General features: G+C 43.9%; 1 long non-coding RNA gene across 1 annotated transcript in view; it reads left to right on the top strand.

Moving 5' to 3' along the window:
- Positions 1-10,311: 10,311 nt before the first annotated feature.
- Positions 10,312-13,728, top strand: part of LOC309371562 — a 55,278-nt gene continuing 51,861 nt past the window's right edge. Inside the window, exon 1 of the long non-coding RNA XR_014169200.1 lies at positions 10,312-10,416. This is a non-coding gene — a long non-coding RNA (uncharacterized lncRNA). The remainder of the gene's footprint in view (positions 10,417-13,728) is intronic.

The following is a 13,728-nucleotide window of genomic DNA, read 5'->3' as shown; positions in this document are numbered from 1 at the left end:
CTCAACTGCGAAATTCCCCCTCTTCTAAATTATGATTGGCTCCAAGCCTTTTCAGTTTCCAGCCATACCTATTCATCTAGGCTTTCAGGTGAATCTGCTGGCCTGTTGAGTTCTAATGCGTATGAGGATTTTATAAAGTTTTTTTAGTACTCTGTTATTTTAGTGTGCATTATGTTTTAATTACATAGAATTACAGCAAAGAAACAACCAGTAATTGAAGTGTCACACACAGAACAAGAAGCACCCCAATATGCATACAGTATCAAATAAAGTCCAGTGCTGCCCTACAGAACAGCTCAGATTGCATACTCTAGCTAGTGAGAGCTGGCTAAGGTCGCCCCAGTTTGAAGTCTTTTCAAGACTAGATGGATAGCATTTTAAGTGGCTAATACAAAATGGAAGCATCCAATCTCTCCCTCAAAGCCACCACAAATATTTTTGCTTCAGTGTTTTATTGTAAGGTGCATTTTGATGTCCAAACCTGGGCCAACTCATTAATTAAGCTAACTTCCATGTTTTATGAAGCTGGCTTCTTTCAACCATCCATGGTTAAGATTAACCACAGTTTAGCAACATGCCGGAACCCCAAACTATTGCTAATCTTCACTATGGATTGTTGAAAGAAACCAGTCTGAAATTAGCTTCTTTCAATAGACTATAGCTGAAAGATCAACCACAGTCTGCCTGGTTTTGAATAGCACAACACACTGCAATTAATCAAAGAAGGAAACGAAGCTTCTCAACTCTTCCTTGTGGTGGTGCTACAGCTCGAGCACAGGCATCCCCAACCTTCGCCCCCCAGATGTTTTGGACTACAATTTCCATCATCCCTGACCACTGGTCCTGTTAGCTAGGGATCATGGGAGTTGTAGGCCAAAACATCTGGAGGACCGTAGGTTGGGGATGCCTGTGCTAGAGGAAGTGCAGAAGCCAGATGCTTACTACAGCTCATTCTCAAAACAACAAACCACAGTTTATCACTTATTCTGAACAATGGCACTCTCCATCACTGAGTTAGAACCTACGCTCTGTATTTAACAGGTACAGTGTGAATTGGCCCTAGCAAACAAGAACAACCTGATCGAGAATTCTGTGCACACTTCTTGCATATTACTTAAAAGCTAGTTACGGATCACTTACCCTAGCTTCAGTTCCATAGTTCCCCACACCAGATGATGGGATGTCCTAAAAGCTGTATACCTAGGTGGAGAAAAGGGGGGAAGACATGTTTTAAAGCAGCCATTAACAACAACTGCTAAACAAACATATAATGCTCTCAAATAAACAAATCAAGATCAATTAAATCTTTTGCTAGTGTTAATCTTTGAGTCTATATTTATCTGACTGAGGAAAGGCATGGGAGAATGCTTCTTCCTTGATTAGTCAAGACTGAGAAAAGCCAGACGGATTTTGCAAATGAGAAAGGAAAGGTGGATGGCTGCCTAGCTGCCTCTATGGAATAGGATAGCCGAGAGCAGGTGGAAGGCTGCTGATACCCCTCCCAGAAGAAGGAGGGGGCTAATCAGATAATCAATTTTCAATCTTCTGCCTTTCTTTAGAGAGACCGTTGTTGGCACCTGTTTACATTGACTGGGTGGAAACAGAGAATCCCTAGGAGAAAAAAACACCACCATCTGTATGCATCTTCAAATTTATTTATGTATTTATTTTAAATATTGAGATGATTCCTACAGTTTTCATTAGCACCTGCTGCTTCCATATGAGAAGGTCTTCTCTGATGGTGCAGTGGAGCTGGAGGGAATTTTGGTATAGGAAAGATATATTTGATGCTTTGTATCTGTTTTTGCAGTTCTTAGCTATTTGCTTAAGTACATTGTTTGGAAATATTTAGTTAATTATGAGGCCGATCTGTGATCATAATAACAATAAAGAAAAGAAAGTTAATTATGTTGCTCAAAATGTGGAACGATGGTGATTAGTAATAGTACTGTTTGGTTTAAATGTGGATATTAAAAATTGCATTTCTTACATTGCTTCCTTTTTGTTGACATATGTAAAAAGCTTAAGGGATTTCTGCTGAAATCCAAAGTGGTATAAAATAGAACCACAAAATCACAACTGTAGTGTTGGAAGGGACCCAAAGGGTCATCAACAGAGGAAGGGACCCCCACAGGCTGTGGCAGAATCTCCTTCCTTGGAAGTTGTAAAGCAGATATTGGACGGCCATCTATCATGGATACCTTAGTTGTGGTTCCTACATTGCAGGGGCTTGGACTAAATGACCTTGGGTTCTCTCCCAATTCCCAATTCTATGATTCTATGAGTGTGTCTATTTTGCCACTATGATGTGTGTTTTAATCACTTTGGGTAATAAAAGTATATGGATAGAGAAAAAGACTAAAAGGAAAAAATTGGATTTTCTTTTTCTGGAGATCATTTTATTTTTTCTACTCTACGTCCTCAAAGAAGAGATGTCTAGAGAACAGGGCACAGGGCAATTCAGAATGGGCGAGCCTGTGGAAACCACTTTGTTCAATTACAAAAACAGTACAATGTCTTTAAATGAGGCCCAATTTTGAATTGGATACATGAAAGACTTAGTTCACTGTTGACCTAACAGGTAGCTTAGTTTATTGTATTTTTTAAAACAAATCTTTGAAAAGGGCATCAACATTCTGCATATAATTCTGCAGGGATAGACAAGAGATAACAAGAAAGAACAAAGTTACAATATGCACTTCATTTCAAAAGAGAGATGATTTAGTTTGTAGCACACATCACGCAGAAAGCTACTTCTGCCAAAAGCTTGGACATCTGCAGCTTACAAATAGCTGCTTTTCAGATATGTAAAGATTAAACTGTCATTATTCTGCTCAAGAAATCGCTGTCTGCAGCCCTTTTTGGATTATTTAGGTAAGCAGCATGATGGCCTCTATGGAAAGGGAAAGAAAATGATAGTGTCCTGTTTTATATTCTTGGAAACGGTAACAGCTCTTCTCCTACAGATAATTTAGATGCACTGTCACACAACACACACACTCAGTTGGTGCAGCTAAGAAGTAAGATGTGAAGCCCTTAGCTCAATAGGCAAGCCAAGGACAACAGCTTGCCTAGGTCTTTCTGAGGCGTAGGTAAGAAACATGGGAAGGAAGGGAAGCACAACACATTGCTCTCCATATTCTATTGGCCTACAGGTTACCATGATCACTGAACACTGGTGATGTTGGCTAGGGTTGAAGGGAGCTGCACTTCAACAACACTGGAGGCTCACAGGCTTCCCAACCCTGCAGTAAGTGGATATTACTGGCCTGTGTGGCAAGGCTATTGTGAAGATTGTAAGAAAGCATCAACTGTAGGATGCTACTATGAGGATGTGTGCAATGTACACTTCCAGCACAGGCTATGTTCACTTGAGATGCTGCAAGGTCATTTCCCCTCTGCTGCATTTCCAAGTCTCTTTCTGTGTTCTCATCAGAGTGAAAGCGGAGAGGTCTTTTGCCTGATTATTTCTTCCCCTGCGCCAAACTCCAAGCTGATGACACTTTCACCACCATCTGCACATGTGCAAAAGCTGCCCAAATTGTTCACACCACAATGAAATGACAGTTTGCATTTTTGAATCGCATTGAATCTGATTTGAGGGAAAGTTCATGAAAGAGGAAAGGAGTACAGCATTTCTCTAAAAGAAGCAGGATACAGATGGGTTGTGCCTCATGTCATATGAACCCGGCTCAAGAAACCACCCGTGGGAGCAGGCTGGAGCTGCAGTAAATGGTAATATGAACACACCCGCATTAATCTGCATGGCAATGAAAAAGCTGTCTGTTCCGTTTACATAATTTGGGCCACTATCTGATAATAGAAAGCGGAAGGCAAAATGCTGGCATTTTCATTCTAAAATGATGAAATGTAATGCAGTAATCATGAGGGGTGGGGAAAATCTCCCAGGAATGTACTGCATTTGTATAAAAGGGCAACATGCTTTTTTCCCTTTCCCACAGGAACTGAATAGAAGATTCCAGTTGACTTTTTGAACAAAGAACAACCATCAAATTAAGAACAACCATCTCTATTAAACTGTAAATAGGAAGAAGTAATTGATAGGGCATTTAGTTCACTGATCCTACACACTGATATAATAGTAATTAGAAAACCCAGCAACTTCAGCAGTAGAAAAGAACAAGGAAACCCAACCAAGAAGTTCAAAGGAAGGATTTTAGAGGCTTTGAAGAAAATACATAGGTTCGATGGACTTGAGAGGATACATTCCAAAGAGCTGTGAAGTGAAACAGTGTGTGAAACCCCCTAATGTTGTAATTTGCACTTGCAGTTTGAACAGAGCTTAGTTTGATCAGAGGCTCAACTGGGCTTAGCTCTACAACCAGCTCTCGGTATCAGGATGCAAGCCTGGCACCTTGAAACTACAAGAGAGTGACTCTGACCATGTGCAAAGTGCCCTGCTCTCTCTCCAGCAAATAACTCCAAGCAATCGCCATTGATTTAGAATTAGGGATAAGGCTTTCCAGGAAAACCACAGGTTCTTTGGGGAAGCTTTTTCTCAACATTTATTTATTGCAACTATATCCCGCTTTAACTTTGGGAAGTGTAGTACTGAAGTTGCTAGTTTTTCCCCACTGGTCACTATGAGACGGTGTTTTCAATATTAGCAGGTGATAATGTTTCCATGCTGTGAAATCTTCATCTGCTGATATATGCTCACAGAGTTTCTTAACAGCACAAGGCAAAGTCACGCCGTATTGCTTTCTGGTCAGTTGGCAACCTCCCACACAGGCATCAACCAGGCGGAAACCTGCTTAGCTCTTGTGAAGCAGCTGCCAAATGGCTTCAAACCATTTGTGTGTGCGCGCCTATACCAGGGAATTCTCAAAACTAAATGGTGCATGTTGTGATATCTAAGCAGAAATTAGCCGGAATAAAGAAACCATCTTATGTCACTCAAAGGCTTCCGATCAGGAATCAGATAGCTCATTTAGGTAAATATGATGAATCCACGTGACAACTAATGCTGCAATCCTATACCTGCTTATCTGGAAGTAAGCCCCCATTGAACTCATTAAGAATTACTTATGAATAGAAATGTATAGGACTGTGCTGTAAGCAACCATTTATGAATTACTGTACGTGATTATCTAATTCCTTTCAGTTCGGAAGGAAGGAGTCACATGGCACATTACAGCTCCTTCCTTCACTTTCTTCATTGGGATGGAACAGCCAGGGACAAAGAGCAAAAGTTTGTTTGGGCTATAGTGCCTCTCTGGATTTGTGCCAGATTTTGATTTGAAAAGGGAGGATTTTGGCTCGCTCTCCTACCCCCAACATTTCCAAAGGATGCCACTTTTTCTGACATCTGCACTATTTCCTGACAGCTGTGGTGTGCCTTTAACAGCTGCAGGATAGAAGTTCAGTAGATTCATCTTCTCCTATCCTGGCATCATGATGTCGAACACAAGCTGCACCTGTATAATTTCTGCCCATGGCCCATCTTTGTGATATTGCAAGCAGAAAGCCTCTGTCAGGGAACGGCAACAACCTAAAAACTCCCAGTCTCTTCCCTCAGTAACTGACTCTAGGTATGACAACAGGATTTTCTGTTGGCCCAGTACACTATATGTGGATGTACATATATCAACTTAGCCTAGACTACCTCACAGGGCTGTTACAAAGATAAATAGTGGGTCATGTACACAAGCTTGAGTTCCTGGGTATAAATGCTAGATATAAATATATATCACAGATTATTCAAGGGGGAAAAACATATACCTTACTTTAAAGGCAACATTTCATAGTCCTGCTGTTTACAGAACCCACCAATAAGTTTGCCAACACGGATAAAGAAGAATAAGCAAGTATTTTACAAATTTGTTGTTTGAACTATGAACGACTAAACTATGTAGCCTAGCCTACCAGACAGGGCTGCTGCAAAGATGTAATGGGGGACAATGTACCGGTACTCAGCCTTGAACTCCTGGGAGGTAAAGCAAGATAAAAATAAACAACAAGAAATAACGAAATCTTTACACATGTGCAGTTTCACAGCTCTGAGCAAAACTCACTTACACACATACAAATATATATATATATATTGCCAAATTTGAAAACCAAAAAAGTATCCTTGTGCTAAAGTCTATATGAATTTTAATTTGCTCCACAGCTGCATGATGATGCTATGGTTGTATTTGCTAGTTAATGTTGTATTTTATATGTTTGTTTTGTAGCTATTGTATATTAAATAAATAACAGCCCAGTGAAGACAAGCATAATACTAAGTACTATGAATAAGCAATTAAAACAATAAAAGCACAAATACAGTTCAGGAGAATGCTTGCCTAAACAGGCGTGCCTTCGGGAGCTGGTAGAATGCCAACATTGATGGCAGCTCTCATATTTCAGCAGGGAGGGCATTCCACAATACTGGTGCTACAACTGAAAAAGCCCACCTCCATGTTACCACAAGCTGATAGCCATCAGGCCATGGTAAAACTAATTATTTTATTGCAGTGCCCTTACCAGGCAGTGGAGATTAAGATGTCTTTTCAGGTAACCTGGTCCAGGGTTATTCAGGGCTTTGCATGTATCTTGCAGAGGCTTAGAAGGAGTGGCTGTGTGGGAGATATGAAAAACGGTGGTAAGGGGGAGGGATGGCACTACATTATCACAATTTTTTTGCCAGTAGGAAGCAAGCCTCATTTATTTCCAAGACTCCCTTCTGAGTAAAACAGACCAAAGTCCTGTTGTGCAAGTGGAAATCCTTGTGTTGACTGAACATGTAGTTGAATACACCATACATTTAAAGCACGTTCACCCCATCTCCCCCCCAGAATCCTGAGACCTGTAGTTTGCTATGGGTGCTGGGAATCATAGCTCTGAAAGGGGTAAATTGCTACAGCCCCCAATATTTTTGGAGGGAAGCCATGTGCTTTATGTTTCTAAAATGTATGTTGTGTACACAGCCAACATTTCAGAGGTGCTGTTTGAGAGACTCAGCTACATTACAGGAGAACTGGAACATGGTAATATTTGGCTGTTTAATTTACCAATTTAAAATATACCTCAGAGTGGTTCCTTTTAGTGTTGCCCTTAAATGCACAAGAGCGAGCAGCAATATTTTTTTAACAGCCAACAGTCTGACACATAGAAATTAAGCAAATGAAGTGGAGCTTTTCTTCTCACCAATTTATCTCTGGGTCAAGAAAACTTCACTTCTTTAAATTATGGGTGCTAGCTGCTGCTTAAAGGCATAAAGAGAAGGCCAGTAAAAAAAGGGGGTGGGGGGAGCTTGTTAGCCTTTCCTTTACCAAAGCAGACACCTACTCATTAGACCAAGGAGTTGGTGCTCCCTGAATCCAGAGTTTGGGCAGCTACAATTATACGTCACTTTAAAGTGTGAATTGGGGAATTGGCATCAGACCAGCCTCTGCCTGACAGGGTAGATTGATTCTTTTTGTCCACCATCTTCGGTTACACCCCCCAAAAGGCTAATTTGAGCATTCCTGTTGGGTGTGTGTGTGTGAGAGAGATAGAATTAACTCTAAGCCCAGGGGGACAGATGTTAAAGGAATACAACCATTCAAAGGCAGGAGATTGAGAGGCATCCCTAAGATGCCACTGTGTGTTTGTATGTGCAGCGAGTGTGGTTCAATGTAGTCACATGGGTTTTGTTCAGTGCTTGTCTTTCTACCGAGCTCAATGGGAGCTAGATCAGGCCTGAAGAGAACTAAATACTTGACAGCTGTCAGGCCTGGTTATGGTCTACTGTGAAACCCCCAATGGCAGCCTTCCTTCCCAGAAACCGGTTCTCTTTATTGCAAAGAGGCAACCAACTGAACCTGTGAGATGCTGAGTCATATTGGCTTCACATCTCATTGACGTTATGGTGACCTCAACTCTTGATGGGGAATTATTACCGGTCCCCAAACTAGTATGGTGTGAGAGATGCAGCACAATCAAAGCAAACTGGGCATTATAGTTTGTTAAGGGTTGCTGGGAATCATCACTCTGTGAGGGGCAAACTACAGTGTCCTGAATTCTTTGAGAGAAGTAATAGGATTTAAAGGGACAGTGTCATTTATATCTGCACATTCCCTGGAATGAATGAGCAACGATTGGTTGAGAGTATTGAGAGTAGAACTGGGCTGTATCAGAGAGAAAAAGAACAAGAGTATTTGTAAAGTCCAGGGACTACTTTGTTCACTGATCAAAGCTTGAAGGTTGTTCTTGGCTTGTTGTGGCCCTAGGCAGCAATTGCAGCTACTGGGATCAGCCATATGTTGCCATGTTGCAGCTCTGCCGCTGCCTCTAGCTGTCTCTCTCAAGCAATATTTTGGGCATTATACAAGTTCAGAATCTCCACATAGCCGGTTGTGTTGATTTGCACCACTGCACCCAAAATTCAGCTCAGCAGTCTATAATGCAAGATAAATTGTTTCACTTTTGGTGTGTGGTGCAAATAAATTTCCTGTAGTTGCTGAGCCATTCTGAAGAAAAGTGGAAAAGTATTCTCTTAAATACAAAATATGCAATTCTTTCCACCTTCGAATTGATGATAATTTAGCCATTTTATCCCTCAAAACCTATTGCAGATTTATCAGGAATTCTCGTTTGCTTTTTTTTATTTGGAGAGAGAGAACAAGGCTATTATACACAGTTTGGACACTATGTCTTTATGCAATGACTGCCCCACATTTCCAGATCACAACAATAGTCCTTTACCTGTCCTAAATGCACATACAAATCCATTGTCCTTTTTAGCTGTGGCTTGGGGTGGGGGACTACGACTCTTGTGCAATGGTGTAAATCCACAAGTTGGATTCGCATAAGTTGCTGGGCAAACTCCAGCACTGAGTTAAATATGCTTGTTCATTGTAATAAATGGGATTGAGTTGCCAACTCTTTGTTGATGTGTTGCCAATATGTACTGTTTTCACATTAGCAGCACACAGATGTGGATTGGCTAAGGTCAGACTGCTGGATCGAGCATTTTAGGAAGGTTCAGGTAGAATCAGGTCTAGATGTATATTCTATAAGATTTTTACCTTAAAACATTCATATACTGCTGTTTATCTGAGTAATACTAGAATGGTTCAGAAAACACAAATAAAATACAGTAAGACGCAACAGACATTAAAATGTTAAGCCACTGCAAAACCCCACCCACTGCAGCGAGCATGATATCTTACTTCAAGTTGCGAAGTAGGAGCCAGCTTGAGTAAACAGGTACGTCTTAAGCAGGCTTTGAAAGCCCATCGCAGTCGATGCCTGCTTTATTTCAGAGGGAAGCAGCTTTCAGAGATCAGGTACTACCACAGAAAAGGCACTGCCTTGGATTGCTGTATGATGGGGCTCAGCTAACAGCAGCATGCTTATGGTCACTTTCATGTTGTGCAATTAAAGTTGGCTTGGTGCTCTTGCACAATGAGCTGACTGAAATTAATGGACAACAACTAATTTAGGTCTATTAATTTCTGTGAGTCTCATTTGAGTATGAACAACACTGGATACAACTCTTCAATGTCAAAACCTGTTATTGTCATCATGCGAGGATTTCCATTGTCATATAAACAACAACAAAGAACCCTAGTGTGAATTCAGTTGAGCCAAACTGTGAAACAGCTGTTGTATAAGACCATACGCTTTTTACCTTTAAGAGTTTGATCAATGTTTACTTCTGCAAACGAGGGCAGAAGGCTGAGTGGCATTTTTACACTCTTCAGCAAAAGTCTTTATTTTTTTGGGGGGGGGGAACCTGAGGTAAAAGCTTCACAGCTTGTTAGTTCTAACAAGCAAATCTTATTTAATTGTCACAGCAGATGGGGAAGCAAATTGTAACGTGTTAAGAGACGCTAAACACTGTTTGTGTCCAATCCCAAACCCTCTCCCCAAAGAAGTGGCAACACCTTCCTTCCCCAGCTCTAAATAGCTGGCCATCTCTTAAGAATTAAGCTCCATTACACAATCAAGAGTCTCCAAGAATCCACCCACAACAGGATACGCAGCAGCAACATCGCCAGTTAATATTAAGTTACAAGCTTTGCATCATGAGACTGACTCGCAATAACTAATAACGCAGTTATTATGTGCATGCCACTGTTACCTTGATAATTACAAACACCACTGATTAACTCTGAGAATGTTTCATCTGCCTCACCTACAGGAAGGAAGCCGCCAATCTAGGGCACTATTTATGTTGCTATAACAAAAGTTGCCATTCCAGGTAGAAAGTGGCCTAATGAAAGGGAGACAGAGGGAGGTTTGGCAACCAGAGCTGACAAACAGGAACAACCAAGGCTTACAGGGAACAGGGAGGAGTGATGTTCCATTTTGCAAAATAGGGTTTGGAGAAACCCTATGTTTCAAATGCACCCCACTCCCAGCATTTTGTGCAAATCCCCCATATGGATTCATGTACTGCTGCAACTCAATTAGAATTAATTGATGGTGTGATAATGAGCCATTCTCCATTTCCTAGCAGATAGGGGCAATGTAGCTTGTGCCAGGTTGCTTTTGGGTTAGGGTAGCTGGCCAGAGAAAGAGCCATTAACAAAAAAGCCAAGCCTTTTTCCCAAGTACAACCACGTTGAGGAGGGCTGCATGCTGCTGGAGTCACAGAGAGGGATAGTGTGTCAGGCAGCATATGCTCTGCAGAAGCAAAGAACTGCAGGGAATGCTCAGCACAGCTGGTTCACGTGCGCTCTCACAACCCTTTGATTCCTATGGAGCGATGCTGACAGATGACACAACTTGGAGCAGTGTGTGCTCACACTGGTTTAGTGCGCTTTCCTTGCACATGGTTTAAAGGCTAAGGATGCAATGTTTGGTGTAGTGCTGTACTATCAGTGCTTGATAGTGAACAAGAAATGCTGCCATGTATATATGTATGTATGTATGTATGTATGTGTCAGGGAACTGACATCTAAAGCGCCGCAGGTGCAAAGGCTCCCTGAGGTTGAGAGAGCAGTAGCAGCGGAAGAGGGAACCAGTAGAGGGCGAGCAAGAACTCCAAGGGAAAGTGAGTCGGAGGGATGGCTCAGAGACGCTTCAAGCGAAACCAGTGGGGAGGTCTCAGGACCTCCTATAGGGACACCCACACCTCGACGGAAACTGTCACGCCGAGAGGCCAGACGACGTGTTTCCGTTAAGGAGCTTTTATGTTGGAAACGTTTCCGAAAGCAGCCACTTTCGGATTCTACTAGTGATTGACGCAGCCATGCTGGAGGGGCTCCGTCACAGGCAGAGGTTTGAAAACCTGATCAAACTCTGAGGGACTTGCATTTTACGCACAAGCAGCTCATCGTCCCATCACAGCAATCCGAAAGTCACCGAAAGCCAGCTTGTGCAGAGAGAAGCATCATGAGCAACCCAGCCGGAACCGGGGGTGCAGGAGCAGCTGGAGGGGGTCCAAGCCTGGAAGAAAGGTACAGAGCGTTGGAGATCCAGTTGGCGCTGCAAACGGCGAGGCTTGAGGAGAGGAGGGCTCAGGATGCAGAAAAGGGAAAGGAGAAAACCACCCCGCTCGCCAGAAAGGTACCAGGATTGGTGCAGAAATTCGGGGGGGATCCCAGGAACTATCATGCCTTTAGAACAGAGATGCAATACGCTCTAAACTTGCAGTTTGATGACTTCCCCGACGAGGAATCGCGAGTGGCGTATGTGATTGGCCATCTCGAATCCGGGGCGAAAGATTGGGTTAGACCCCTGATGGCAGCGAATAATGAGATCTTAAAGGACACGAGGAAGTTTTTTCGTGCCATGGACCTGATGTTTTCCAGCGATATTGAGCAGGGGGTGGTGCGAAGGCAGTTAATGGCTTGCCAGCAAGGAAGCAGATCTGTCCGTGAGTACTGGACTGAAGTTACTATGCTGATTCATAAATTGGGGTGGGACCTATCGGCGGAGCCCATCCAAATGCTTTTCGAAGAGGGGCTTTCTTCAACCGTCAAAGATGAGCTTTCCCGGGGGCCCAGGGCGGAGTCTATGGACCAATTAACCAAATCTGCGCTGGCCATAGGAGCGCGCCAGGAGGCGAGGGCTTTGGAAAGGCGGGAAGGGAAAGGAGACCGTTGGAGGGAGTTCCGCATTCCAGACATTCCAGAGCCATCTTTCCCGCCGGCAGAGCCGATGGAAGTTGGAACAGCGCGGGCGCGCGCAGTTTCAAATCCCAGTGAAGGGCGGAAGAAGGAGGGAAAGAGCGCCAAGAGATGTTATCTCTGCCAACAGCCAGGGCACTTTGCCAGAGTCTGCCCACAAAGAAAGGAATGGCAAGGGATGGCAGGAGCTGTTGGGGGAAAGGAAGAGGAAAGCAAGGAGCAAGTAAAAGCCAACGCCTGGCTGCCACCGTCGGGGCACAGCAGCCAGGCCAAAGAGCAATGAAAGTGCCCATGCCAGAACCTCCCAGACCTGCTTTAGTGATAGAGGTGTTACTAGAACTGCCAAACGGACACCCACTAAAGGTCAAGGCGCTTTTGGATTCAGGCAGCTCCTGTAATTTCATGAGTAAGGAGTTTGCAGCTGAGCACCAGATACAGACCATCCCTTTAAGTAACCCCTTGCAGGTGACTACGATTGACGGCAGAGAGCTGTTGGGGGGAGAAGTTAGCCAACAGACTGTCCCGATGATAATGAGAGTGGCAAGGCACACCGAACAGATAGCGTTTAATGTGGCCATCCTGGGAGGAGCGCCCATCATTTTGGGGATGAGCTGGCTGGCGCTACACGATCCGCTAGTGGGCTGGCATCAGAGGGTGGTCTCCTTTGGGTCAGCGCATTGCCTAGAACACTGCAAGGAGGGGAAGGTCTCGGGAGGAGACAGAGTCACCCTAGCGGGGATGGAAGTGATGGGCAAAGGGAAGGTGCCCCCGCAATACGCAGATCTGAGCAACGTATTCAGCGAAAGGGAAGCAGACAAACTGCCACCGCATAGACCCTTTGACTGTCAAATCAACCTACTCCCAGGGGCCCAACTCCCAGTAGGCAAGCTGTACGCCATGTCAGACAGGGAGATGCAGGAGCTGAGGGAGTTCATTGACAAAAACTTGAAGCGAGGTTTCATCAGAGAGTCCCGAGCGGTGGGGGGCAGCCCAGTGTTTTTTGTGGACAAAAAGAACACAGACAAACCGAGACTGGTGTGTGACTTTAGGGGCCTCAATGCAGTGTCGGAGCCCCTGGCTTTCCCTATGCCCCGAATTGACGACATTTTGACCAGAGTAAGGAAGGGAAAGATTTTTACAAAACTGGACCTGCGGGGGGCGTACAATCTGATACGCATAAGGAAGGGAGATGAATGGAAGACCACCATGTTTACCCCTTTGGGAGCCTTTGAATACCTCGTTATGCCCTTCGGTCTACAAGGGGGCTCCGCCTGTTTTCAAGCTTTTATAAACCACGTTCTGGGACCTTTGCTCTACAAGAACTGTGTGGCCTTTTTAGACGACGTGTTGGTGTATTCGGAAGATGAGGAACAGCATGTGAGGGACGTTCGAGAAGTGTTGGGCAGGCTGCAAGCCAACCAGCTGTGGGTGAAACTGGAGAAGTGCCAGTTTCATACCAAGGAGGTGGAATTCCTGGGGTACCGCTTGTCAGACAAGGGATTGGCCATGGATCCAGGCAAGGTTCAAGCGGTACTGGAATGGAAGACACCGAAGACCAAGAAGGACGTGCAAAGATTCTTGGGGTTTGGGAACTTTTATCGGAAGTTCATCAAGAACTTTGCCCACTTGACGGCGCCCATCACCGACTGCCTCAGCAGCAAGA

The sequence above is a fragment of the Podarcis melisellensis genome, assembly GCF_964234715.1.
Source record: "Podarcis melisellensis genome assembly, chromosome: 6".
NCBI lineage: Eukaryota > Metazoa > Chordata > Lepidosauria > Squamata > Lacertidae > Podarcis > Podarcis melisellensis.
Note: the sequence above shows the minus strand (reverse complement) of the source record. Positions and strands in the feature narration are given on the sequence as shown.